Below are 13,899 nucleotides of genomic sequence, written 5' to 3' on the forward strand. Positions count from 1 at the left end.
GTAAATAAATAATAATATAATTTCTAAAAAATAAATGTAAGAAATGAAAGAGTAGGCCTATAACTACTCTCTAAATGATAAATTTTAAATTGTTTTAAATTCAAAAAAAATCATTAATTGATCGTTAAGTAAATAAAAATAATAATAATTAAGATTTTAGGTAGCATGTCAAATTTATAAATTGTAATAAAATTACTAATACTTTCAAGGGAAGAAGTCATGTACTGAGATTTTTATTAACAAAATTAATGAAAAATATAATTATTAATTTTTTATCTATAATGTTGTGTTGATATATATTAAAATTCAATATTCTTCATCATTTTAATTAGAATATTCACATTATATTGTATTTTGTATTTCTTAAATATTTTTTACGTCTCTATATTTACATGATATCATAATAGTATCTCATGTTGATGCTTGTATTTTACAATTTTTAAATAAAGTATTAATTTTTATAAACAACTTTGAAGGTTAATATATTAATATTTGTAAACCAAATTATGAAAATATGTTATTAAATTATTTTTTAAAATATATTTAAAATTTTTAAAAATAATTTTCACAATATTATTTAATGCAAACACATGCAACACACATGACATATTGACTAGTACTACATATAAAAGTATAGAAAATATTTTTTGTACTATATATAGAAGTATGAATAGTTTAATATTTTGTGGCCAAAAGCTTAATAAATAAATTTGTATACTATATATAGAAATATAAATCGTGTGAATTATTATGTGAATAAAAAAAATATATTTATATAAGATCAAATATTCTTAAATAAGTAAATTTTTATATTATAAAGTAATTCAGCCAAAACTAGATAAAATTATTTAAAATTTTGGTAAGGCAATGTTTGACCATAAAAGAAAAAATCATTGTTTAGTTTAAAAAATAAAATTAACTAATGAACTAACTAATTAAACAACTATATATATATATATATATATATATATATATGCACACACACATATACATATTGATATATTTATATGATAAATTAATGAAAGTATGAATAGGATAAATTATTTTATTACAAATATCATTATGTTTTAAAGATAAAGCAGAATATTTCTAAAATAAAGTAAATTAAATAAAATTAAATTAAAAATTATAGAATAAATCAAATGTTTGAACCAAAAAAAAAAACCTTTATTTGGTTTAAAAATATTTTTTTAAACAAGAAATATATTATTGTTTAAATTAGAACAAATTAATTATATGAAATTAAATTCAATAAAATTAGGTAAATATATATTTAAAATCTTATTTTAAATAAATCAAAATTTGACCTAAAAAATACATTTACTTAAAAATAATATAGATTATAAATATTAAATATGAAAGGTATATCGCAAATAAAATAGGTAAATTTCTTTTATATCTTCAAAAATTATTATGAAATTTTTATATTATTAGGATAACTTTAAAAAATAAATTTTAGAATTAAAACTATAGACCAAAAATATCCCAAATAATAAATTTTAAATTTATATGAAAGGTAAAAACTGTTTAATTGATCATTAAGTAAACAAAAAAATAATATTATAAAAAATTTTAATTAGCTAATCACAATTCAAAAATTGAAATAAATTTATTATAGTTTCATTAGAATAAGTCATATAGTGAGATTTTATACAAAAAAAAAATGTAAAAAAAGGGTATTTCTTCATTGTTATCTATAATGATATTTAAATATTAATATAGCATTGTTATTATATCCTATATGTTAGCTTTGATGTATTCCCAAGAGGGGGAGTAAGTTGGGTATTTAAAACTTCCTATGATGATTTTAATTCCACAAGCAGTAATACTTAACCTAAGGTCTGTCTATATACATATAAACCCAAATGCGCAGATAAATGGTATACGAAAATTAAATTATGCATAGCATTCACACTATAACATATACGTGTAGGAATATAAATTGCGAAAATATAAAACAGTGCACACACAATATGCTATCGGGGTTCGGCCAATACTGTCTACGTCCCCGTCTTTACTTCGCAAGTCCAAGGATTTCACAAATGCTCACTTAACGGGTGGAGCGGCACCGGTTACAATCAGGTCAATTCACGGGGTTGGCCTCAACCTACACCTTATTATGATGGTATACCTAACTTTCCTAACCGAGTTTAAACCAATCTAGAACTATTCAATAAGGTTAGTTTCCCTCTTCAGACCTACGCTTAGAATGCAATAATCAGTACAGTACAAACCAAATCGGGTACAATGATTGTACTTCTCAATCAAGTAAATATGTACCAATTACAATCAATCAATGCACATCAATAATATAGAATTTATAAGCTCAGTGATGTGTATGTGTGCTATCAACATTCAGTAATGTATAATCTCAAATATGCATAAGAGTGTTCAAACAAGCTACTCTTTGCAACAGGATGTAACAAATCTCAATATTAGATTGGGGTTTCAAAAATGCTGATAAGAATATTCAAACAAACTCAAAAAAAAATTCTTAATATAATTAGCACAAGAGTTGTTTGAAATAAAGTTTGTGATATACTTTGCACAAAAAAATTATTGCTTAAGGAATCTTACAATAACAATGCTAAGATCCTCAAGCTAATGAGTTTTCCCAACACTAGATTTATCAAGTTAAATCCATAAGAAAACTCTTGCTTAACTCTCAAAAATCAAACAATTAACAACCAATACGAATGAGAGTATTAAGCAATTTGAAATGGAGCAATAGCACAATAGGAACTCTCACAATACTTTGGATGATCAAAGAAAAGAGTGTATGAGAGTATTTAAAGTAGTATTGGCAAAATAAACTTTTTAAATTTGAGAGGATTTTTCGCTAATGATCTTACTAATCTCTTACTAATTTTCACAAATGAACCCCTATATATAGAAGTAGGCTAAATTATGACCATTAGGGACATAAAGGTCTTTATTAAAATTGTTTTAAAATTGTTTAATGAAATTAACCTCATTTAACCATCTTTAACCTCGATAAAAATAAAATAATCCGAGAGTTTTCAGGTGACTGAACCATGGTTTAGTCGCCCGAACAAACTCAGTCAAAAAAGTTATTTCTCAAGGTTCGGGTGCCCGAGTCAAGGTTCGGTTGGCTGAACCAAGGCGATTTCCAAAAGGTTCACGATTCGGTCACCTAGTCTAGAGTTCGGTTAACCGAACTCATGTATTCGATCGCCCGATGTTATTTTGAATATATGTTCAGGTTGTCGAGTTGTTAGGAAAGGTCAGATCAGTGGTTCGATCGACCGTGAACGATACGTGTATTTTAGTTCGGTTTGCCGAACTCAGGTCAACATGTTGACCGGTCCACGGTTTAGGCACCTTAGGTATTTTGAACACTAAGGGTTCAGTCGCCCGACCTCTCACATTTTTGTATATTAAGTCCTATCCAATTTAATTGATTCCCCTGATAATGTAAGTGATTATGGGGACTATTTTGTACATTTGTGTAAGAACCTAAGGGTCTGACAGACATTAAATACCTTGTATTTGTCATTATAAAAAATGAGATAGGACTCAAAAAGTTAACACTATATTTTTAATACTTCTTTTCCCATGTATCTACATGGTATCGTATCTAATGTTTATATGAGCATTTTAGAGTTTTAGAAATATATATATATATATATATATATATATATATATATATACTTTTTATAAATAACTTTGAACATTTGTGTTTTAACATTTATAAACTAAATTATGATAATGTATTATTTATTTGTTTTACTTTATTAAAATAGTTTGCATAATATTAGTTTTAATGTAATCACATACAATGAACGCTACATATTTATTAGTATATGTAAAAAGTACAAATATTGTAAGTCATTTGTAACAAAAATATCCTCAAAAGAATCATTGAAGTTAATGGAGAATAAATCAATTTGTTGACTAATGCATCCAAATATTTTAAAAGAAAAATTAAGAGCTTGTTTAGTTGGGGAAAATATTTTCCGTTTTATAGTTTTTAGTTTTCCAAAGAATTATAAAAATTTTAGCTTATTTTCTAATTTTTCAAGATTCGTATTAAAAAGGCAAAGAGTAAAAAAAGTTTGTTCATAAAATATTTTTTTTATTTTTTATTTCTAAGTTTCAAATAATCATAAAAAAGACAACTTATTTTCCAATTTTTGAATATTTATAAAGGTGATATTTAAAATTATGAATTTTGGGACTTGAATTTGGTTTTTTACGAATTTAGAAGAAATTCTATATACATAATCAGCACAATTAAATTCTAAAATCCAAATTTCATACTCCCATAAGAAAGTAAGAGTTAGAATTCTAGAATAGTCACTACAAAAAAAATTAGTTTTTAGTGACAAAAGTATTAGTGATGGTTCTAAAACCGTCACTAATATTGCTGTATTAGTGACAATTTTTAAAAACCGTCACTACTGGTGTAAGTATTAGTGACGGTTTTGACAACCGTTACTAATACAATACTATTAGTGACGGTTCTAAAACCATCACTAAAAACTAGTTTTCCTGTTCAAACTATGGCAGAAAAATACTTTTCGCGCGGAAACTATTTTGGGAAAATATTAGCAACGGTTCTTTTAAATCATCACTAATAGTCTATTTTTCGTGACGAATTTTCTAAACCGTCATTAATAGTGTTTTTTATTTAAAAAATATAAAAATAATTTATTTAACTATATTAATGACGATTTAGAAAAACCGTTACTAATACTCTGTTATTAGCAAAAGTTTATGAAAAACATCACTAATAGTTTTTTTTATTAATTTTTTTAAAGGTTCTTATTAAAAATTTAAAAAATCAATAGTTTGGTTATATGTGTAGAATATTTTTTAAAAAATTTTTATTTATAGATTTCAATATAATTACAAAAAAGATAACTTGTTTTCAATTTTTTAAAAATTATATAAAATAAATTTTGAAATCATTTATTTTGGAATTTGGATTTGAATTTATGTATTAGAAAAAAACTTTACATATGATCAATATAATTTAAATACGAAATCTGAACTTCATTATCCCATTCACAATGTAAGAGTTGGAAATTTAAAAAATAATTAAAAAACATTTTCTGAATTTTATATATAAATTTGAAAATTTTGAAATAAAAACTATTTTCAACAACTAAAGAATGAAAAAATAAAATTATTTTCATAAGCGTATATTGTGAAAATTATTTATTGTTATTTATTTATCTCATAAATGTTATAAAAATACAAAATTAGCTAGTTCATGTTTTTGTATGTTCTTGAAAAACTAAAATGAAAAACAATTCAGAATGGATCAAGAAATTCTGGGCAATTTTTTTGGCTTGAAGTTAGCTGGGAGAAGGTTGAATTCTTGTTTGTCCTGCTAATATCATTCCAAGCTAGAGTTTCCATTAGATACTACAACAAGTGGAAGAGTCATATGTTGACTCGAGCAAATGTAATGAAGTATATGTTTATGAAGATGAGTAATCATAAGATTTCACCATCTAATCAAATAAGAATGCACAGGAAAGGTTGTAATGCCTATGTATCAACGAATTTTAGCAATCCTAGTGAAGGACATTCCAAGATTAAGGTAGAATCAGTAAGTGAATGAACATACTATCAAGGGGGGTCTTTCAAGACTGTACCCACTTTTGCATGATGTATTTGTCATTATCAAAAAGGGAGAGAATATTGACCTGATAGGTCATACCCTGTTTTGATTATGACAAATACTCAAGTATTTAATGTCTATCAAGTTTGTGCGTAGGTTTATATCAACAAGATCATTTGATGGTTTGTAAAGACTTGAAAACTAAAGACCCAAAATGTTTATTCTTATTGTAATTTATATCATGTCTTATTTGGGTTTGTAATAGTAATATAGGAAAAGTCTATAATAATTAATGCATCGTTTGTATGGTAGGATAGATAAGCTCAAAGGCCTTAAATTGACCATAAGACCCACAATATTGCATGAAAAAATCTCCTATAATCTTAAAATTAATTATTATCTGAATAGGAACAACTTCATAAGAATAATAAGACCGAAATGAACAAAATTTGCATGTTCGATCGATCGAACCCCAACACTCTATGCATTTTGGTCAACTAAACCTCCCAGGGTCAATGGTTTGACCCCTCGGTCAACCGACCTCAAAATAAATAGCAATGCCCTAGTCGACCGAACTAACACGTGGGAAATCCCAACGCCCTGGTCGACCAAACTTTTAGTAGAAAATTGACCTAATCGACCGAACATCCATATTCAGTCAACCGAATTCAATCTAGTTGATCGAACCTCAGAGGTTCTGAATATCACCTTGAGATTGGTCGACCATCTTCCCAATTCAAATTCATCCTGGTAGACCGAACTGGGCAACCTGGTCAACCGAACCATAAAAATGGTCGACTGACCCTCTCGGGTTGCTCGGATTTTATCGAGGTTAAAACGCTATTAATTTTTATTAACTCCATTTAAACTTTTTAAAAAATACTAGATAGGTCCCAAACGGTTATAATTTTAGGGGTGTCTATATATACCAATTCATTTGCATGGATTAGAAAAAGATTAGCAAATATGATTAGCATATTTTCTCTAAAATTAAAAAATCTCATTTCTCACATTCAAGCCTCTTTACTTTCATTCTTACTCATTTATATTGCAAAAATCAATTAATAAGAGTGTTCTTGTGTTCAACTCATTAAACTTACATTCTCATCTGCTTGTTTTGATTGACATTCATTTTATTTTGAGAGTAAGCTTTAAGGTTTTCTAGGAGACTTCGTTAATAAGTCTTTTGTAGGAAAAACTTCTTTGAGCTTGTGAGTTTTGCATAATCATTGCAATACTCAAGAGCTTGTATTGTATTATGTTTGTGAAATAAACTTTTACAAACCGATTTCAAATATCTCCTATGGTTTATTTTGAGAAAAAAAAATTTATTAAAGATATTTGATGTGTGCTTGTGATCTTTGTTATTGCTTGTTGTGATTAGCATTATCATTTTGATACAAAAATCCTAACACATACACTCTCATGTACTGATTGCTATACTTGCTTTATTTTTTAGAATTGACATTAAAATTACGTTGAGCTTATCATATCTTATCATACGGTAGTGTGTTGATTATACTAGTACAAATCTGCTTGATTGAGAAGCATATATTTTGTACGCAAATTGTATTGTGAATCTATTGTATTCCAGGCGTGGTCTGAAGGGGTGATAATCCATCCCGGAAGGATTGATTGTAAAAATTGAGGTCAGTCCTATGCTAATTGACCTGGTTGTATTTCGATGTCGCTCCACCTATTAAGTGAGTCTTAGTGTAATCCTTATGCTTGTAAGCCAAAACGGAGACGTAGGCACTGTTGCCGAACCTCGATAACATATAAGATGTTATCTCTCTTTACTGCTTTATTGTGCATAGTTAATTAGTTTACTTGTGAAGTTTAATTTCAGCAGATTATATATTGATTTATTTTATTTGTACTAGATTGACCTTAGAATTGTGTAATACTGCTGCTAGTTGATTGACCTAGGGGATTAATTTTTTAAATATCAATTCACCCCCCTCTTGAGATTACAGTAAAGCTAATAGAAATGACCATGAAATTGTGATTTACCTTTAGTATTATGGTATGTATAGTTTGATAAGCAAGCTAGAACAATCTAACACTTTTGAATTTGATGATCTCTCAACAATTTCTCTACCAAGTTTTGAAGTTGGTATCGAGTTTTGAAGTTGGCACTTTCAGCTAACTTGTCCGCACGTAAATTTCCATAACATGCATAACAGTGATAGATTATGGTTGTTAATTGGAACTAGACTACATGGAGACCAAATTAAAGCATTAGTGTGTACTACATGCATGGAAATAACACATTAATTAAAAGCAAAGCCTCGGGTCCTTAATTAGCATGTGATTGACATTCCAATTGCTAGACTTGTTTAGAATTTAAGAAATATTTTTAAAATGATTAAGATAAAGTACACACCGAAATATGTGCGAGTACGCACGAACCCTCCAAAAGATAGTGATTGATTATTTTATGATTGGAGGGGTCATTATTGTTGTTCAATTACATAGATGCTCGCAATAAATTTATAAGAGTGGGCAAAAGGCACGCCCATAACCACTCATAAATGGCTTATTACTTAATAATAACGCTAGATCTCAAAAATTTTGTCATGAAAGTTCATGGGCATCCGAGCATATGAATAGAAGAGAGGGAACGTACAAACTAGAGCAAGTATCGAAACCCAAGCATCATTGATATATATCTTGAATCGGCCTCTTCCTAATGACAACTATAATATTGGAGGGTTTTTCTATAACCTAGCTTTCAGTCAGCCAACACATTCATCTTTGCAATAATGTCCCTTATATTGAGGAGGCCAAACACTTAAAAACCGAGAGCTCTTAACCTTGACCATTGATAGTTGATATAGTCGAACAAATTTTAATAACAACATGAAGGACAAAGAAATAAATGAATATGCTTTTTCATATTTTGTTATTAAGGAAGAAAATAAAATATATAATAAGTCAATAAACAAAATTTTGATTTTACACATTATTATATTTTAAAATATTTTTGTTATAATAGAACACAATTTCATTTTTAACTGTATTCGTTCTAGGGAAAAAATATAATGAAAAATAAATTTTCTTTTTATTTTTCTATTTTTTTACAAACAAAATGCTGAATTCAAATGCCTTTTCTTTGCTCAAAAGATTTTAAGAAATTTATTTTTCATTATATTTTGTCCATGTACTATAAAAAATATTTTTTTGTTCTAATATGATTAAAAAAATTAAGAAAAAAATATGCTAATTATGTGTAAAATTTAATTTGTGCATTTATTAATAATTTGTTGTATTTTATTTTCTTTCTCATTTTTGTTGATCACTAAACATGAGAAAGTGCTTTCATTTGTACATATTTTCCTTCCTTAGTGTTTTCTAATGTTGCAAATAGGGTCTTAATTAGGACGCATTTGGTTTGTGATATCAAAAATTATTTTATGGAATGACATCTCCTTGAGGGGAATGGGAAAGAGAAATTTTCGAGTAGTCTTAGACTACCAACTCAGCGTGCCTAGTGATGGTCTTGTTTCATTCACATGGTGATACGTGGACTTTGGGTCCCACATTTTTGACTAGTTGTGGGAAGAAAATGGAGGAAATGTAGGCCTATGGTCAAACATGTGGGGTTTAAGATCCATGTATTAGTGCATGAGTGGAGCAAAACCACTAGTACGAGGCACACATGCTGAGTTGCTAATTCGGGACTATAAAAACTAAGAAGATAACCAATCTTGATCAATGTATGAAGGATAATTATACTTTTAGCATAAAAACCTACTTAGATTATATAATTAAAATCATGTCCTAAAATTTTCAAAAGTCATTAAATAAAAAATTCAAAAATTAATTAATTGAAATGATTAAGAGCAATGCAAGTGTCTAAATACTAACCATTATATTATATTATTATAACACAATAATAATATTATTACTTTCATTTTATTATAGTTTTCATTTTAAATATAATGATAGAGTTTGATAATACTATATTATAGGGACATTGTTGTCCAATTCGCCAAAATAGTGAATGCAATTTGGTTCAAGAAGTAGGATTCCTATGGGAATGAGATTCCCAAGAAACTTATCTGTGGGGAAATTGCGAATGGGATCCATGTTTGTTTGGAATTTTTATATTCCCAAGATTGTGAATATTTCTACCATAGTAGATTCTCATGCTCAAACTAATGTGAAAATAAAATGTCATGGACATCATATTCTCATAAATTTTGAAAGATGTGACAAACTAGACATCCAAATTTCATCTAGTTTGAACTTTAGAAGATGAAAAGGAGTATCCCATTGTGTAGTCCCATGAGACTCCAAAAACTAAGAAAGGTGGGTGGGGGGTGTTGGATCCAAAAGGGACAAAATAAATTAATTATTTGATAGTGTGGCTATTTCCATGCTACCACTACAAATTTCAAATATATTGTCTATGGAAACTATCTTACTGTGTTTAGGAGCATTGAATTTGAACTTTGAATTGGATTTGTGCAGATTCATACAACAAAATTGTATTAAGTTCCAAATAAATTCATACAAATTCAAAACCCTAAAATTTTTTCTTCCAAAAAATTACCTTGGAACTTCAATCCTTCGGTACAAGTATATAACTCATGTAAAAAACTCAAAATCTCCTCATGCGATAATATAATAACACCTTACTCTTACTCTGACTAAAAATACACATGTAGTACCAATATTTATCAATCATCCCTCGCATTGTTGGTATATTTGGAGATTTCACAGTCCCCTTGCCCTTTATTTTCCACTTAGAGATTTCAAGTGAATGACCCTTCAGCTTATACAAGCAAAAGAAAAGTCTCTCTCAATCCCAACCCTATTTGATGAATGCCAATCATAGCCTCAACACACCCCTTCGTCTAGCTCTCACTCACTGCAGCTATGGAAGCTCAAGTACTCGTGAACAGTGAGATAGCTCTTAATCATTGTCCAAGCTAGCTAGGCAGGATTTGAGAGAATGGAAAACGTGGCCTCGAGCAAAGCATGTACTGCTCTTATGATCTTTACTTGCATAGCAAAAATGACTCTTTCATATATCTTCCTTTACCATAACAAGAAAGACAATGTCCTCCAGTGGAAAAAGACAAATGGAGACCTTCCTCAAAATGGGCAGCATAAATGATATCCAGGCCATGTTGAGGAATCATTCCTTCCCATTCAAACCCATCACATAAACATGTAGAATAGATGTTTAACTTACTTTTGTACCATATATATAAATAGTATATTTATCTATGATGTGCTCTCTGCATATAGTTTTTTGGATTGATCATATATGGGGCCACAAGGATTAAACTATCTTTCATAAGATAGTTAATATTTTGGTTAAAGTGGTGGACAAAGTGCAATGGGTAAAGATACCTTATAGTGATGATATATGGCAAGTTGTGGGTAAATGTTTAAATTTTTTTTTTTTTTTCTCTTCCTTTACATGTGTTCATACGATTGCCTTTCTAGACTTGCATTTGCATTAGATGGGGGTTGGGGGGGGGGGGGGGGGGGAGGAGAGAAGGAACTAAGTGGGCAAAAATTCTTTTTTTCTTTCTTCTTCTTTTGTTAAGTCAAAAAATAAGAAAAGGATAATAATAACATTTTCTTTTCCTTCAAAGCTTTTATTTTTTTTCTAAGTAAAAGTGAGAGAAAATATATAAAAGGGGTTTTACTCCTCAAATGAACTAATCTTCTTTCTTGCCATTTTTGTTCCTTTAATCAAGCAGTGGAAAGGGAAGAGCATGTACTTTTTTCCTTCCACTTTCCTTTTCTCTTTTTTCCTTTCCACCAAACATATCTATACTACTTATAAAAAGATAAAGAATGGGTGCATGTTTTCACATTGGGGTGCTTAAGAGAAAAGGTGTTAAATTTACATTGGGTGCCTTCTTTGTGTTTTCTTAATTAAAATTATTTTATTACTTTAAAGCAAAAAAAATTAACACATTGGGGTGCCTAAGGAAAATGCGTTATTTTTTACATTGGGCTCCTCCTTTGTATTTTTAAAATGAAAATTATTTTATTACTTTTAAACAAAAAAAATTAACACATTAGGTTACCTAAGGAAGATGTGTTGTTTTTTACACTAGTTTTTACATTGGCCTCCTTTGTATTTTTTTTTAATGAAAATTATTTTATTATTTAAAAAAAATAAAAATATTGGGGTGCCTAAGGAAAAGGTGTAGGTGTGTGTGTGTGTGTGTGTGTGTGTTTTTTTTTTTTGGGATAAAAAAATTAAAAAAAAAATATGAAAATCATGACCCAAAGCGGTACGTCCTTTGTTCATGTATATTTTCCCCCCATTTCTCTCATTCTATCGTTTACCAGTCGTTTTTCATCCAACCATTTTCTTCCTATTCAATTTTTTCCTTTTTCCAACCATTTTCTTTCAGCCCTTTTCCCTCCCACACTACATTGCTCTATTTTTGATGGGTGGAGAGGAACACTCAGTCACTGGCTGTGACTGAAACTCAGTGAGGATAAATTGCAGACAAATATATTTCAATCTGAAACAATAATACAAAGGAATTCAAACAACAAAATCTCTCGCTCACTCACTGGCTTTCAACTCTCAACACACCACACTTACAATGCACACACACTCACCTATTTATAGCAATTACAGAAACCAAATAATTAACAATGGTGGGAATTTAAACTTCAACGATTGTGGCTGGTTTGGTAAGGTTGGGGCCAAATCTTGCTTAACTTCAATGGAGGTGGGCTGCCGGTTGATGAAGCTGCTGCAGTCAAAATTTTGCTGCCACTGTCCCACTGTTCTCAAGTTTAATCTTCAACATCCCCCCTTAAACTTGACTCTCCTAACTTTGTCATTTTGAGCATTGTCTCCAGTCTTGCAAAAATATCATGTCTGAGTGGTTTTGTGAAAATATTAGTCATCCGATCATACGTTCTGCAAGATATCAATTTCACTTCTTTCTTCCTGTAACCCTTGACGACATGTTTTTCTTTGTATCTCTGGATTTCTCTTTGAGTGTTCTTCTTGGTCTTGTAGACCCATTTTACACTAATAGTTTTGCGGTTCTTCGGGAGATTTGTCAACTCCCAAGTCTTGTTCTTCTTGATGGATTGAATCTTCTCATCCATCATTTTTCTCCATTTGTTTTCTTCGTTAGCTTTCTCAAAGCTAACTGGGTCGCTAGTTAGCAACAGGCAGTTTAGAGCAACATATTCTTCCATTGGTTCTGTATTTTCATACAGATCAGCTAGATTTCGAGCTCCTCTAGGTCTCATGTCTAAGATTTCACGCTCAATTGGTGATGGAGCTTCATTCCTCTGTGGTGAACCATGTGGAGGTGTCTGCAGCTCAGGAATTTGTGGCTCGATAGCCACTTCTCTTGTCTGTGTAGGTTCTTCTCCTTCAAGTGTCAATTCCGCATCTTTGGAACATTCAGCCTGGTCCCATTTCCAGGATTCGTTTTCTTCAAAGATGACATCCCGGCTATGAAAGACTTTCTTGTTGATGGGATTGTAGAGTCGATATCCCATGGTGCTGTCACCGTATCCTACAAGGATACACTTCTCTCCTTTATCATCCAGCTTTGTCCTTCTTGCTTCTGGGATCTTGGCGTAGGCTATGGAGCCAAACACCCTAAGATGACTCACACTGGGCTTGTGAGTACTCCAGGCTTCATATGGTGTCTTTGTATCAAGACTCTTCGTCAGACACCTATTGAGTAGATAGACTGCACATAACACTGCTTCTGTCCAAAAACTCTTGGGCACATTTTTATCCTTTAACATGCTTCTAGCCATGTTAAGGATTGTGCGGTTCTTCTTTTCGGCTACACCATTCAACTGGGGAGTGTATGATGGTGTGAACTGTTTCTGAATTCCTTGTTATCTAAGGAATTCCAGGAAAGCTTCGTCTTTGTACTCTCCTCCTTGGTCTGACCGGAGTGACTTAATGCGGAAGCCACTCTGTTTCTCCACAAGAGTTTTGAACTCTTTGAACTTATCGAATACCTCTGACTTCATTTTCAAGAAGTAGACCCAGGTCTTCCTGCTGTAGTCGTCGATGAAGGTGAGGAAGTATCGATTCTGTCCATTCGAAAATGGTTTTAATGGACCACACACATCTGTGTGTATTAGCTGGAGCGGCATGGTTGATCTCCAGTCGGCTTGCTTTCCAAAGCTGTTTTTGTGTTGCTTGCTCAAAATACAGCTTTCACATATCACATTTGGATGATGGATATTTGGTAAGCCTTTCACCATCTTCTTGCTTCCCAATTGTTTCAAACTTTCAAAGTTTAGATGCCCATACCTTAGATGCCATAGCCAGTCTTTGTCTTTAA

This window comes from Malania oleifera, chromosome 4 (assembly GCF_029873635.1).
Source record: "Malania oleifera isolate guangnan ecotype guangnan chromosome 4, ASM2987363v1, whole genome shotgun sequence".
Classification (NCBI taxonomy): Eukaryota; Viridiplantae; Streptophyta; class Magnoliopsida; order Santalales; family Ximeniaceae; genus Malania; species Malania oleifera.